Source organism: Pimephales promelas, chromosome 6, assembly GCF_988280905.1.
Source record: "Pimephales promelas chromosome 6, fPimPro1.hap1.1, whole genome shotgun sequence".
In the NCBI taxonomy this organism is placed as follows: domain Eukaryota; kingdom Metazoa; phylum Chordata; class Actinopteri; order Cypriniformes; family Leuciscidae; genus Pimephales; species Pimephales promelas.
In genome coordinates, this window is record NC_142774.1 from 10,090,431 (window position 1) to 10,105,134 (window position 14,704).

A 14,704-nucleotide genomic window follows, 5' to 3' on the forward strand; every position below is an offset into this window, starting at 1 on the left:
GCGGAGAAGGGAGTTACATGCAAATTAAAGGATGATAATTAAATTTTTTTGATAATTTGTCATCCAAGATGTTCATGTCTTTCCTTTTTTCAGGTGAAAACAATTCAAGGTTTTTGAGGAAAACATTCCAGGATTTTTCTCCATATAGTGGACTTCAACAGGGCCGATGGCTTGAAGGTCCAAATTGCATTTTCAAAGGGCTCTTCTCAAACCCAGCCGAGGAATAACGGTCTTATATAGCGAAACGGTCTGTCATTTTCTAATAATAATAATACTCTGATTTTTAATCACAAATGCTCGTCTTGCACTAGCTTTGTGTTGCACTTCCACGACTACATAATCACGTCGGAAAGGTCACGCATGACGTAGGTGGAAATACCGACCTAGTGTTTAGAAAGCGAATGTGCAAAGACTAAGACAAATGCCCTTTACAAACAAACAAAAAGGTAAAACAACAATGTTGGACAATTTTGAAGTTGAAGGAGAATATGAGATGGAGTTTTTCCCTTAGAGCATGTGTGACCTTTCTCTATAAAAAAACTAAATCACGAATCATTAATTTTGTCAATCCATGAATCAAGAAGTGATACTGGGTTATGTTGGCCAACATGTTCATATTCATGTTCATTTACTCTCTGCTTCCTTTTCTCAGACCTACATTGCACTCAAAGACAGCAGCTCCACACAAGTACAGAACATAGCTTATTTAAACTCTTCCCACCTTTAATGTGTATTCTTGTGCCTTTAGAAGCCGAGATAGTGGCATTAAAGCAGTTTCGTCATGTGGATGTTTAAATGACTGCATGGATTTTCCATTAATGGTTATGCAACCTGGGGAAATAGGGGACTGTTTCAACTGAGCTAGCTGTTAAATTATATAATGTTGCTTAAGGCTTACACTGTTTTGTGAGTACTTGTGTATGTGTGTGTTTTTGTTCACAGGTGCTCTCAATGGGAGCAGTGCTAATTTTTGCCCATTAAATTGATTTTTCGAAATGACGGGGTAGATGGGCTCCTATACGTGAGGATATCTATTATCTGACAAGACTCCAGGCATTGTGCCCGCTGCAGATGAGGCAAAATGCTTTTGTTCTAAATAGCCCATTGACGTCCAAATTTACAGTGAGCATTAAACACAAAAAAAGTAAAGTTATATTTCTATGTTAGAAAAATGTTGTTGTTGTTGTTGTTTTCTTCATTTAATTTGGTCTTATTTTGCATGATTCTGTGTTAAAATGTTTGCCTGCACGATATTGAGCTTGACTATAATATCGACAAGCCGACATAAAAGATGCTAAATCGTTCATTTAATCTTGTTTTCAAAATATAAGTCCACAGCCATGATGAAAATAGACACAAAATACATTTCTCACCTTGACTCAAAACTCGTTATTGTTAACAAAGTGTTATTGAAAACTTCAAATTCTTAATATGTTTCCAATGGACACCTTTTGCGCCGACGTCACAGTTACGTCACGGCGCTAGCTGGAGGCAAAACTAAGTGAAAACTGGAGGTGGCCAATACAAACCAGCACAGATTTGGCTACATAATAAGGAGCTTAAATTATTGTTACTATTATTAAATGTCATCTTGTTGTGTTGTTTGGTGCAAGAATTGATGAAAAATGAATATGCTTTACCTGGAATTTTTATTTCTAAAAAGTATTCACATCTTTAAAATTGCACCGTAATGTCACTCTTTACATTGTCGTCGTCTCGGCGCTGGCTCGGCAGAACTGCGGATCGTACACATAAGTCTTGTACAGGACCATATAGGCATCTAAAGAATTATATTCCCTCAGTTTCTCTTTACGATCAGTTTCTCTATAAAGTAGGTGTAGAAGTAAGGCCACTCAACCGAGGTAACGTAACGTTAATCCTGTCAGATCGTCCATGCATTGAGTGAGCGTGTAGGCAGCTATGGGTCTGCCAATCTGGTTCCGTCCATTAAAAATAACTTTTGGAAATAACAATCGCGGTCCTGGACACTGAAAGATCTTACGAAGATAAAATCGGATTTTCTCCAGTCATTGTTAAAAAACAAGCTAACAATACTTGCTAACTAGCGTTAGTGAAGCGGGCAGAGGGATCGTTCTGCCTCCACCGAAGCTCCGCGCACAAAAAACGTCACCGTGTTTACCAACTGAAAAGGGGTCTATAGCAAACGCTGTTCTATTGCCGTGAACATCGCTACTCTATCTTTTCCTTTTGTTGCCATGGTAGCCCACAGTAAATCGATTGACCCATGCTCGACTTTTCAGGGCTTTTAAAGAATGGCGTGCTATCTAGAGTAGACTATTTAAACCTGACTCAAATTAGTAAGATCATATGATCCTCAACTTACTGTTATGTAATCAATGTATGCGCGGATGTTTAGCTCGGCTCATTCAAGTCAGGTTTTGGACTTTAATCCCCGTTTTTCTAAGTGGCTTTTATGGAACAGCCCCCAGATGAAGGAATAAAGTTTGGCTTTTTGGAAGAATGTTGATGGATGCTGATGAGACAGGCGCGTTCCCAGAAAAGCTGGTGCACACGCACTGACGAGCACGAACTCTGTGGGAGATCTTATGTATCATCTTATGTATCATTTCCCTTTTTAGAGATCAAACCGCAAGCAAAATGGATTCAATATCTCTTCAATTGGAGCACTTATTCAGCTGGGACGAATTATGCTTCCAGACCTTAACATAACAAGGATAGCTTCTGTAATAACAAGACGTTAGAAGATCTGTGTTGAATTCCACATATTTGTTTTCTTTATATGTATCAAAAACGTGTGAGAAATTTAACTCTTTGACCCTATTATATTTAAGGAATGCTAGTGGAAGTTGACGGGATGTCGGCTTGGTGTGTTCCAGGCTTTAGAGGTAGAGAGTCTTAAGAAAGTTCGAGGTCCTCTGAAGTTTGATTAGTTGTCCGACTCCGAGAGAGAAACCTTTGAGCCGTCATGCGATAAGATGGTGAAAGAGAAAAAGGTAGCCACAAAGGATTGATTCACTGATCTGTGGTGCAGACTGTGGTCTGTGAACCGACTCTCCCAGAACAAAACACAAGTTGTTTCAGAGTCAATAAAAAAGTCACAATAAAAATGTGTGTTTGTTTTGACTAGTCATTTAAATATAAGACGTGCTTTGGCGTCATATACTGACGCTTTTGGCAATGTGCATAGACCTTATGCACCAGAGAAACGTGGGCGCCGTCATCTTTAGAATATTGTCTTTGAACTTCCGTTTTCGCGGTCGCTCTGTATATTTCTATGGTATCGCTGTCGAGGAGTAATTAGCTGGTGAAGTGGATTTACTTATTGTAGAGTTAACAAAAGTTAGCATGAGCATTGTAATGTTTATTATAAGCATTGTAAAGAAGATGTCTTAACAAATCTCGACAGGGATTTTTTTTTAACGAGCAGTTCATTCATAAATATGCAAGATCGCTGTGAAAATACAGACCGGAAGTCAAAAGACAACGAGCGCAGCTGGAAAGGGGCGGGGCTAAATAAGGTCTAAACATTCAACGCACATGGCACCCTTTTTAGCGTAAATATGAGACGCAGATATATATGGGACAGAAGGCACCTCCTAGTGGTCTAACCCTAACTCTACCCCAGACCTAAACCCACCCATAACCGAAGCGTGTTATATTGACGATAAAGGGTGCCATGTGCATTGGATGTCTACGCATTGTCACTATATGATGCCCTAGGATAAGAATGCATTGCTAATACTGTCCTATCAGTTGTTTAGTAAAAAGACATTGATTTAATTACATTTTGCTAAATCATATGGTATTTCCTCAGCTTCATATAGCAAATCCAGAACAATTATGAAATATTATCAAAAGGCCTAAAATGTTTCTGTTATTGAATGAGATCGGGAACAATATGAATGTAAGCCAGAGGAGAACTGGCCCCCGACTGAGCCTGGGTTCTCCCAAGGTTTTTTCTCCATCCAATCTGATGGAGTTTGGTTCCTTGCCACTGTCGCCTTGCTTTGAGCTTGCTCAGTTGGGGTTATTTAGTGTTTAGCAATGTTGTTGATCCTGTGTTGTGCTACTTTCATGTTATCAGTGTGAAGCTGCTTTGATACAATCTGTATTGTGAAAAGCGCTATATAAATAAATGTGACTTGACTTGACTTGACTTATTCATTCCATGCAATGACCTCAAGGATGTCATGGGTTGGTTCAGAGAAGACAGACAAATAACATAGTAAACACTGTCTTTAATGTACTCAGGAACAGGTGAGACAGTGTGTCAAACACAAACATACCGGACACTGAACTGAAGGCAGGAACTAAATGTACAGATGAGTGCAAATGACAGGCAGCTATGAGGGAGGTAATCAGTGTCCAAGGTAACAGATCGGGAAACACTGACCAAAACAAAGTGACAGTCAAAAAGAGCCTAGTGGTGACAAAGGATCATACAAGGTTTTCAGTTTTAATAATCAATAAACAGGGTTAAAATGAAGACATGATGGTCGGTTTTGTTGAGAAAATAAACAGGCCCTTTTGCTCTGTTGAAAAGCTGTGTAGAAATTTGAAAACCTCAAGCGGAGCAATTCCAGGTTATTCAATTGCAGACATTGTCAGCCCTCATAAGGTTATTCTAATTTATGGAACAAAGTATATTTGGAAAACAGCATTTTCTGCAAAGCTGCTTTGAGATTATGTGTATTGTGAAAAGTGCTATACAAATAAATGTGAAGTGAATAAATTGAATTTAACTTTTCTTTCATAGCTAAATACCTATGTTGCCATCATTTTCAAGAAGTTTGTTTACCGCTTTAAAGTTAAATGTTTTGACAACCTGAATTGTTCTGAGTCCCCAGGTGAATGACAAAGTAGATGAGCTTGAAACAAAGCAGATTCCTGTCACCTAAGTTTTTAGATAATCAGCTTGTTTACACCCTTTTGGCGAGGTCAAACCTATAGAGAATCCGTAAAGAAACACTCCCACTATACATGTATATGCAGAGGTTTTCAGAGCCCTGGGCATTAGAGAGAAAATTATGTACTGTATGTGTTTACCGCTTCTGTCCACGGAAAACAAAAATAGCTCAGACAAATACAATTCTTTGAACCTGTGATAATGCTTGATGGGACGCCTCTTTGTCTGTACATGCTTTTACAAAACGGTCAGCAAAATGACAAAAACATTTGACAAAAAATACAAAATGGTTCTGACACACAAACCATATAGCCAGAACTTGATGCTGAGCAGTAATTACAATGGAAAAAAGTGCATTACTATTTTTTTTTGTTTGTGTGTGTGTGTGTCTGTGTTTGCACTGTAAATATAGTTCTCAATAATTGTCACCGATTGCAAATTTAAATTGTTCACTGAATGCAAAACACCAAATTCAGGATACATTCTTGGCTGGATGGGGCAAAAGTATAATTCATTTCAGGAAATTCTGTTATGGTAGTTTGCACACCATTCGGAAGGATCACATTTCTTAGTCTGTGGTTTTTAAAAGCGTTGCATGTAACTAATAGCTTTTCTTTAAGAGTATGTTCTATTATGGCGAAAATTACTGAACTTTCTGCGGTTGATTAATTCTGCAGTTTAATTGAGTTGTGTATCCGTCTGCCACCAGGCTTCTTTCTAATCTCCACACACAGACACTTTTCCTCTTCTTTCTATCTCTCCAGCTATCTTCTTTCTCGCTCTGTTATGATTTTAATATTAATCACCCCCATTTTTCCACTATACTACTGACGGTTATTTAATGCTGATCGACAGAACAATTTCATGCAGGGTGTACTTACTGTATAGATGACAGTTCTGGCTCACTTGGTATCCTAGAAAAGATAAAACATGAACTTTTGAAGCAGAAGGTATGGCTCAAATCCCATTTTTTTTTTTTTTACATTCAACCATATGTTTTTAATATAACATTTGGCAATGTGGAAATGTTTAATATAACTGGTAATGTGTAATTTTGTTTTAATTCTTAATAAAATAATTCTTTATTCAGCAAGGATGCATTTAAGTGATCAAAAGTGACAGTAAATACATTTTATGATATAGTGTTGAACTTTCTATTGATCAAAGAATCTTGAAAAATATTATATTTGTCAGGAATAACAAGTCAGGATTCAATTGCAAGTAAAAAGGTAAGTTTATTAATGATGGGTAGCAGATGAGGTGATGATTGGTGGGAAGGCACTTAGCAGCACAGGGACACTGTAGGTAATCCCAGCCTCAACAGAGATTAAGGTGCAGTCCGTGAAAGCCAGGGTTGTCGTGGAGACAGGAGAACAGGAAGATGAGGTGATCAGCACTGCGGGAATGAGCGAACAACCCACGGGAACTGGAGACAGGCAGGAAACACGTGAACATGAGACAAGCGGGAACACGGGAAACATCTGACAAAGAAAACAAGAAAACTGAGGGACTAAATAAGGTTTGCTGATCAGCTGATCAACACAAGATAAGGACGAGACAGTGAATTCATAAACCATGACAGTAGGCACAAATAATCGACTCGGTTGGCAACCGGGCGGAGGCGTTACCCCTTCGCAGTCTTGACCTTCGTTCCGACCTCCTATGTCTGTGTGGAGATAACTATTTTCACGGGGAAAATACACGTGGGAGTAACTGGGCGTTCTGATGGATCAAAAATACAAGATAAGGAATCAGGGTTGATGTTTTTGGATCGAGGATGCATCTTGTCGTCTGTGGGAGAGTGTTGGGAAAGCACTGCACCTACCCCCACCTCTGACACGTCAACCTCTACCACGAACTGACTTGAGGAGTCAGGGGCGACTAAGATTGGAGCCAAAACAAAGAGTGTTTCCAGTGTGGCCACCTGTATGTCACTCTGGGAGAGGTCAAGGCAGTCAGAGGTGCGGTTAGTTGGCTGAAAATTTGTAAATAAAACGCCGATAAAAAATATCCTCTTCTCCGCTATGTTTACAGTCCGTGACCAAAATCCCATCCGTTTTCTGATTGGCATTTCGCAAGGATTCCTGGGAAGTTAAAGTGTGTGGAGCCTGCATCTATGCAGGCTTCGCAGAAGACTTGTAGACTCAGCGAGCACCTGCAATTTAAGTCCACAAGACCAAAAGTCCGCATGAAGTGCGCCATTTGCAGCCCATTCTCACTCCCAAGGCATCAACTAACTGACGCCTTGGGAAGCATTTGACCATGCTTCAATATGTGACGCTTTAGGCGCCCTTTAGCGTCAGTTAGATGACGCCCTAGGATAGCGTGTACCCTACCCCCACCCCATACCCAAACCTAACCGCGTCCTCTAACTGACGCTTTCCTTTAGCATCAGTTAGATGACGCCGTAGGATCGCGTCATGTAAGTGGGGCGCCTAAAACGTCAAATATTGAAGCATGGTCAAAGGTGACACCTTGGGGTGAGAATGTGTTGCCATTTGGGACAGGGCCCTTCTTACCCACAAAAAGAATCCTGCCCCCGCTGGAGAAGAGGAAGGACAGATGAACTTGGAGGTTAGAGAATCAGAAATATATTTCTCCATAGCCTCCCTTTCTAGAACAGAAAGCGAGTATAGTTTGCCCTTAGACGATGCAGACGAAGAGAAGCAGCACAGGACTAACTGAACACCTCTTGCAGGTTGCGATACTCAGAGGGGACATTAGACAAATTCACTGCCTCCCTCTGAAAAACAGAACTGGACACAGACGAACAGGCAGACACAAGACAAGACTTATGACATTGAGTGCTCCAGGCTGAAACAGAACTGAGTCCCTAATCAACCCGAAGAAGAGATTGGGATGGGACCAGGTACCCCACAGCAGTCTTACTGGAAGGAGAGTTTAGGATGAGGACTTGTTCATGAAGATCCCGCCCGACAGTAGCCTCCTGTTCACTGCCGGGCTCTGTCTTTTACAGGGCAGGTGTTCAAGTAGTGACTGGCTCCGCCATATTATGGGCAAAGACCCCTGGATCTCCGATGCTCTCTCCCCTCCTGGGAAAGCCGAGCTCTACCCACCTGCATGGGTTCGGAATCACAAACAGGACTGACCACATCACTGCCGCTGGACTGAAGCTCTCTGACACTCACAGGACACTGGGTTGCCCTGGGGTGCTTTTCCCGAAAGCATCGTTAGCCAACTATGGTCGCAAGTTCCGTCGTTTTCCAATAGAGTTCAATGGAAATTGCGACCAACTTGCGACTATAGTTGGCTAACGATGCTTTCGGGAAACTCACCCCAGGTCCGCTGCTCCAGTTGGTGTAAGCAAACGTTCACCATCTGTGCCAACTCGAGGAGCTCGTCGAGTTTCCCAGTTACGTCCAGCGTGAAGATCTGCTTCTGGATGCGGGAAGCCAACCCATGCAGGAACATGTCCCACTGAGCTACCTCGTTCCAGTGGCACTCGGCTGGTAGGTAACGTAAGTCGATGGAGTAATCCGATACCAAGCGATTACCCTGGCAAAGGTCAGCGAGCTGACAAGCTCCCTCCCACCCGGTGGTTGCCCGATCAAAACTCTCCTCATCTCCTCCGAAAGTGTCTGGAACGAGGAACAGCAGAGATTTTGGGGGCTTTTCCACACCGCCGGGATGTCAGGACCAAAGCCACCTTAGACTCCTCTGTAGTGCAGGTCTGTGGCTGGAAGGAATTTTTGCTCTACAAAAGTTAGGCTCACCAGGTGCTGGTGGAGAGTGGGGAACCGGCGGTGGGCTGGGCGCAGTGGGACCAGCTAGGTGTTGGAGATGTTTTGGGGGAGCTCAGACACCTGCGCTACCAAGGCTTGCACTGCACGTCCAGTGACGGACAGATTTTCCTCCTGTTGGTCCATTCTAGCGACACTACGACACAAGAACTCACTCAGATCTGGAGTACTACTTGCTGAATCCATTTTGGTCAGATCGTTCTGTCAGGAATAATAAGTCAGAGGGTTCAATCAAAAGTAAAAAGATAAGTTTATTAATGAGGAGTAGCAGATGAGATGATGATCGGCAGGAAGGGACTTGACAGCATAGGGGCGCTGTGGGTAATCCCAGCCTCAACGGAGATGAAGGTGATGAGAAATATAGTTCATGAAAGAAAGGGTTTGAGACAGGAGAACCGGAAGATGTCGATTGAGACGATCAGCAGTGCGGGAATGAGCGAACAACACACAGGAACTGGAGACAGGCAGGGAACACAAGACACGAGACAAGCGGGAACACAGAAAACATCCAACAACGATCACAGACAGAGACAAGGAGAAAACAGAGGGACTAAAAAGGGCATGCTGATCGGATTCGGCTGTTGACTGATCAGGGGCAGTGATCAGCCACCCCAACACGAGACAAGGAGGAGATGGCGAATTTATAAACCGAGATTATATTATATTATATTATATTATATTATATTATATTATATTATATTATATTATATGATATTATATTATATTATATTATATTATATTATATATAGAGTTAAGTTTAAATTTGTATGATTTTGCCACTATGCAGTCAATTCATCAAATTCATGGATATTTACAATTTGTCATTTTTAAATATGCAATGTGTCTTTGTAAAAATTTAAAAAAAAAATATTATTATTTAATGTGTGAGGAAAAAAAGTGATTTATGGGCTTTGCAAAATAGCTTCGGGAGAAGTGCAATCTATTTTAGGATTGTTACTTCATTTTGGATTTGGAGGAATGTGTTAAATCAGTTCAGGAAAAAAACTGAAAACAATGTGTGCATTGTGAAACTTCGTAAAGGTTATAAAGGTGAAGTCTGGTGGTTACTTACAGAATGATTATAAAAGTTGTCATCTGTGACAATTACAGATCTTTCCACATGAGATTGGGTTGGTATTGTGTTGCTCGGGGTTAGTTTTCATCTGGAGTGGAGTTACCATTTGTTCTGTATGCTTTTGTGTGGGAGTGTGACACAAGTGAAACATTTAATTAGCCTACAGTCCCTAATTAAAGAGCCGGTACAGTGAGAGACTGACTTGCAGGACTGATATATAGTGCAGAGTGTGACTTTGACTTGTTTGGGCAAATTTTTGTGGTTAAATAAATTTGAGGTTTTCACTGTTTCTGCTTTACCATAGATAAAATATAATTTTGTATCATTTCAGTGGTACTTGATACTTTTTTTTTTTTTAGTATGAATAGCACATTCATCTACCTGTTTTTGTAGGCATGAAGTCAAATGCTGGAAATTAATAATGGAATATTGTTTTCAGACAGGATAGCTGTTTTGAGTTTTGGCCACCCACAAACAGAAGCTGCTTCATGTCTAAGGGTGGTCATAGTAGTTCAAGAAATTACAAGAAATCACACGTTACAACTGAGGTCTGCAGAAGAGCATCTCTGAACGCACAACACGTTGAACTTTGAAACAAATGGCTTTCAGGCTACAATTCACACAAGCCAACCAAAATCTGACAAAAGAAGATTGCAAATACATTGCCTGGTCTGATGAGTCTCAATTTTTGCTGCAACATTCAGATGGTAGGGGCAGAATTTTATATAAATCACATGGATCCATTCTGCCTTGTAACAATGGTTCAGGATGGTTTAAACGCCTGAGTATTGTTGCTGACCGTCCATCCTTTATGACCACAGTGTCATAGTACCTAGCAGGATAACAGTCCATGCCAAAAAGCTCAGATCATCTCAAACTGATTTATTGAACATGACAATGAGTTCACTTTACTCAAATGGGCTCCACAGTCACCAGATCTCAATTCAATAGAGCAGCAACTGTGTGATGCTATGTCATCATGGACCAAAACCTCAAAGGTTTCCTGCAACTTGTGAATCTAAGGCAGTTCTGAAGTCAAACGGGTGTTATTTGTACAATAATGTAATGTCTTAACTTGGGAATGTTCTCAGCAAATATTGATGTCACCTACTATTACATTTATCTGTGAAATAATTATTTTAGAATACGATTTTAAAATGATTGACAGCTCTAAAAACGTATGCATAGATGCTGAAATATTTACTGTAATTCATGAGTCTCATAGCATGTTGTTATCTCTGGAAGGATGAGAAAAGATAATTTTGAGAGGAACAGTGCCCAAAAAAGACAACCCAAGTTGTCTTTCAAGAGCGCACTAGATTTTGTCAAACTCTTTCAACACTGTAAGTGATTTGATAACAAATAGGCCTAGTCATGTTGATCTATACACCAAAACACACATCACACACAGTCATATCCTTTTGTCCTGTGCTTGACACTGTTTGTAAATCCCTCTTGATTGCAGTGACACAAGTTTACTTAGTGAAGTCTCTAGAGAAGGGCTCTCTGTGTACCCTTGACTCCAAGGGCCCGGATATCAGGACAAACTGTTCTCACGCTGGCTGGACGTGGTGTAGTTTAAGAGCAAAGGGTGTCTCCACACATGCCTCTTTTAGATTCTGCTGAGGTGCTGCTCACGGTTTTCATTTCCTCTTGTTCTCTTCATCTGTGTTTCTTATGGAGGAATGCACGGTCAAAATTAACCCTCACAGTCACATGGTTTACTTTATTTAACCTCAGCGTTAAGGAAAGTGCCACACTCGTCAGTAACCACAGCTGAAATCTAATAAGACTACCTAATAAGAACCTAATCAGATTATTAAATTTGCCTAGTGTGCTCTAGTGCCCTATTGTATTATATATAATTGATCAATTCTAAAACATTTGATAAATGTAACAGCATTGATATAGTATATATATATATATATATATATATATATATATATATATATATATCATGTTTGCATATAGATCATAATAATTTAAATAATTTAAATGAATATATAACATTTAATAACATTTATATTACTATATAACATTTATACTTACTAAGAATTCAACATTTACTAATAAGTTATTAAAATCAAAAGTTGTATTTGTGCACTGTGAACTAACATGAACAATGAACAGCTGTATTTTTATAAACTAACATTGACAGATTGAAGATTAATAAATGCTGTAACAAATGTATTGCTCATTGTTAGTGTCCTAGTCTGTCTCCACCTCTTCACTACTCTTCCCAGCATCCCTCATGTTTTCGCACCTGCCTGTCATCATCGTTGTCACCTGTGTCTTGTTAATTATCATCATCTGTCACCTGTTTCAGTTCATCAGTGTTTGTATTTAGTTCCTTCAGTTCAGTCAGTCCTTTTTCTGTAGTTAGTTAGTTTCTTTGTAAGTAAAAGTAAAAAATATATTTATTTCTATTTACTCTGATTGTTTACTTGGTGCATTGGGGTGAAGGTTTGGGTCAGAGCAGTTTTTCAGGAGATGCATAGAAGTTCACAGACGTCTGTCCCACCAACTGCAAGCGATAATTTCAAACATGCTTTATTCTGTTGAAAGGTCGGCAGTGCCAGCTAACTCAGTAGGGAGTTGAGATGCTGGAGCTGCTAATGCCCACCCAGTGAGAGATGCAGTCGACTCAGTTTTACATAGTCATTTGAAAATTAAAATATGACTAAACATCATCATAGTGAGATGCAGGACTTTGCTGCTAACTGTTCTTAGACAGTTCGCTGATCTTTTCACACAATCTCTTATCTAATAATGACTGTTCTAGCACCACTTTCCACTGCACTCTGGATTAGCATGCTAGTAGTAATCATGTACAGTGTGCTTGTATATTACCTTAGTGTTATTTTGATATTATGAAACTTCTTGATTCTGAAATAAATTATGTTGGAAACAGTGGGCCCTATCATACACCCGCGGTGCAACGCAGCACCAGGCTCAAGTGTTTTTTGCTAGTTCCAGCCCAACGCAGTTATCATTTTCATATCCTGTGCCATGTTGTTTAAATAGCAAATATCATTTGTGCAGTCTAAAAACAGGGTGTGTTCTGGCGTGTTGATATTTTGAGGCAACTTTAACCTTTCTCATGAGCAGATCCGTTTCCTTGCTAGAGAAGCTTTTAGTGTTTCCACTTGCAAACTCCGCTATGTAAATAGTGACTCCGCCATGGCAAGCACAACTGGCTTTTAAAGGAAATGGGAGATGAGACTCATGGTTTCTTTAAGCCCCAAACACACCCATAACTCATTAAGAGAATAGGGACAACCCAATTAGCCCACGCATTGCACGCCAACCATTTTTCCCGTCATTTAACTAGCAAAAGTAGATTCAGATATTCACACACTTGCGCTGTGCGCTTTAGACCATGTGCTTATATCGTTAAAATAGGGCCCAGTATGTTAAAATTCTGAAGTGAACTGACAAAAATAAAAATGTGTGTGAGAACCCTGATGATATAAAAATGACTTGTCTTTCTGGTGTCTGGTGCTGCTAAGAGGGCAGTCATTTACTCACATGCAATGAGTGAACTGTCGGAAAGAACTACTGGCCCCCAATGGACTTTCAGCGAGGATGGGGTTGGATTATGTGAGATATGTGGTGTGGTGTGTGTGTGCTACTGAAGACAATAATTAAAAAGTGAGTGAAAGGAAGATGAGACAGAAGAGAAGGAAGAGGGAGACAGAGAGCTGGTGGAAGCATTACGAGAGAAAGAGATTTTACATGAGGCATTTTAAAATGCCTTTTATTCCTATAAACCACTCTTCATTAAACACTTGTTTCAACAAATTACAAAGTTACCTTATCAGGTAAGTACCAAAGAAAAAGAAAACATTGAAACAATAAATTACACCAGATATGAAAAAAAAAAAATCATCTTCAACAACTGAGCACAACACACTCCATTACCCCACCATTTCATTTCAAACGTTAATAGATACTTAGAAAAACAAACGTCTGTCAATAGTCGTGATTACATTTAAAAACAGCATTACTACATTCTGCTTTCTGCTCATAAATGTAAATGGCCAGTTTTGCCTGACCTAAAACAAAATTCAATGCTGAAAAAAAATCAAAACCAAAAATAAAAATCATCATGGGAAACAATTCACTAAAAAAATATATGAAGCACTTTCCAAAATTGAACATAAAGGTTTCAGTCTGCCACATTCCATAAAAGCATGACAAAGTTTCTCTTTTTGAGCAGAAAGGACAATCAACTTCAGGATTAAGATTTAATTGCACTGTGAATATTCCTCCACTGTATATCCCCTACACAGAGAGAAAGAGAGAGCAGAAGAGACATGCAATTAAGGAGATATGCCGCTTTTTGTGTAAAAAAAAAAAAAAAAAAAAATGACTGACTGGTTCTTCCTCTGCCATGCAATTTAAAGTTTCAAGACCAGCTCAGCAAGCTCAATAGAGACTAAAGTGCCGTTATGAAATATCTATATTTTAGAGCAGTGATTTTCAGTAACAGCAACTTGATTTTTTGTTTTCAAAACACAATGCAGTAATACTCAAATGTAATCTCCTTTTGCAATGCTGACCTGCTTACCTGTCAAAAAATGTCCTTTCTCCTGTCAAGCTGTGAACCATTTTTAAGTTGTGTAAGAGAGCTCCTCCAAAGATACTGTAAGTCAAAAAAAGTACTGCTCAAAAGGTTATCTGAAAATATTGTCCAGTGTATTATTTGTTTATGTGTGGATGAATGTGAATGAGTGAACTATGAATTGTGTGAACTGTCCCTTTAATCGATTTACTAACTCTAAATATACAGAACATGCAAAAATATTCAGGTAAGGTAGCTAAATTTATGTATGCATCAGCACTTGCATTGACTTTTAAATATTCATGTGTAAAATATGAATATCCATATTGGCTCTACAAAGTTCTTTTGCTTGGGTCGTCAGAACATCATTCAGCTTAGCAAACTCTTTTGAGGCAGCTCTTTTGAAGATGCTTCAC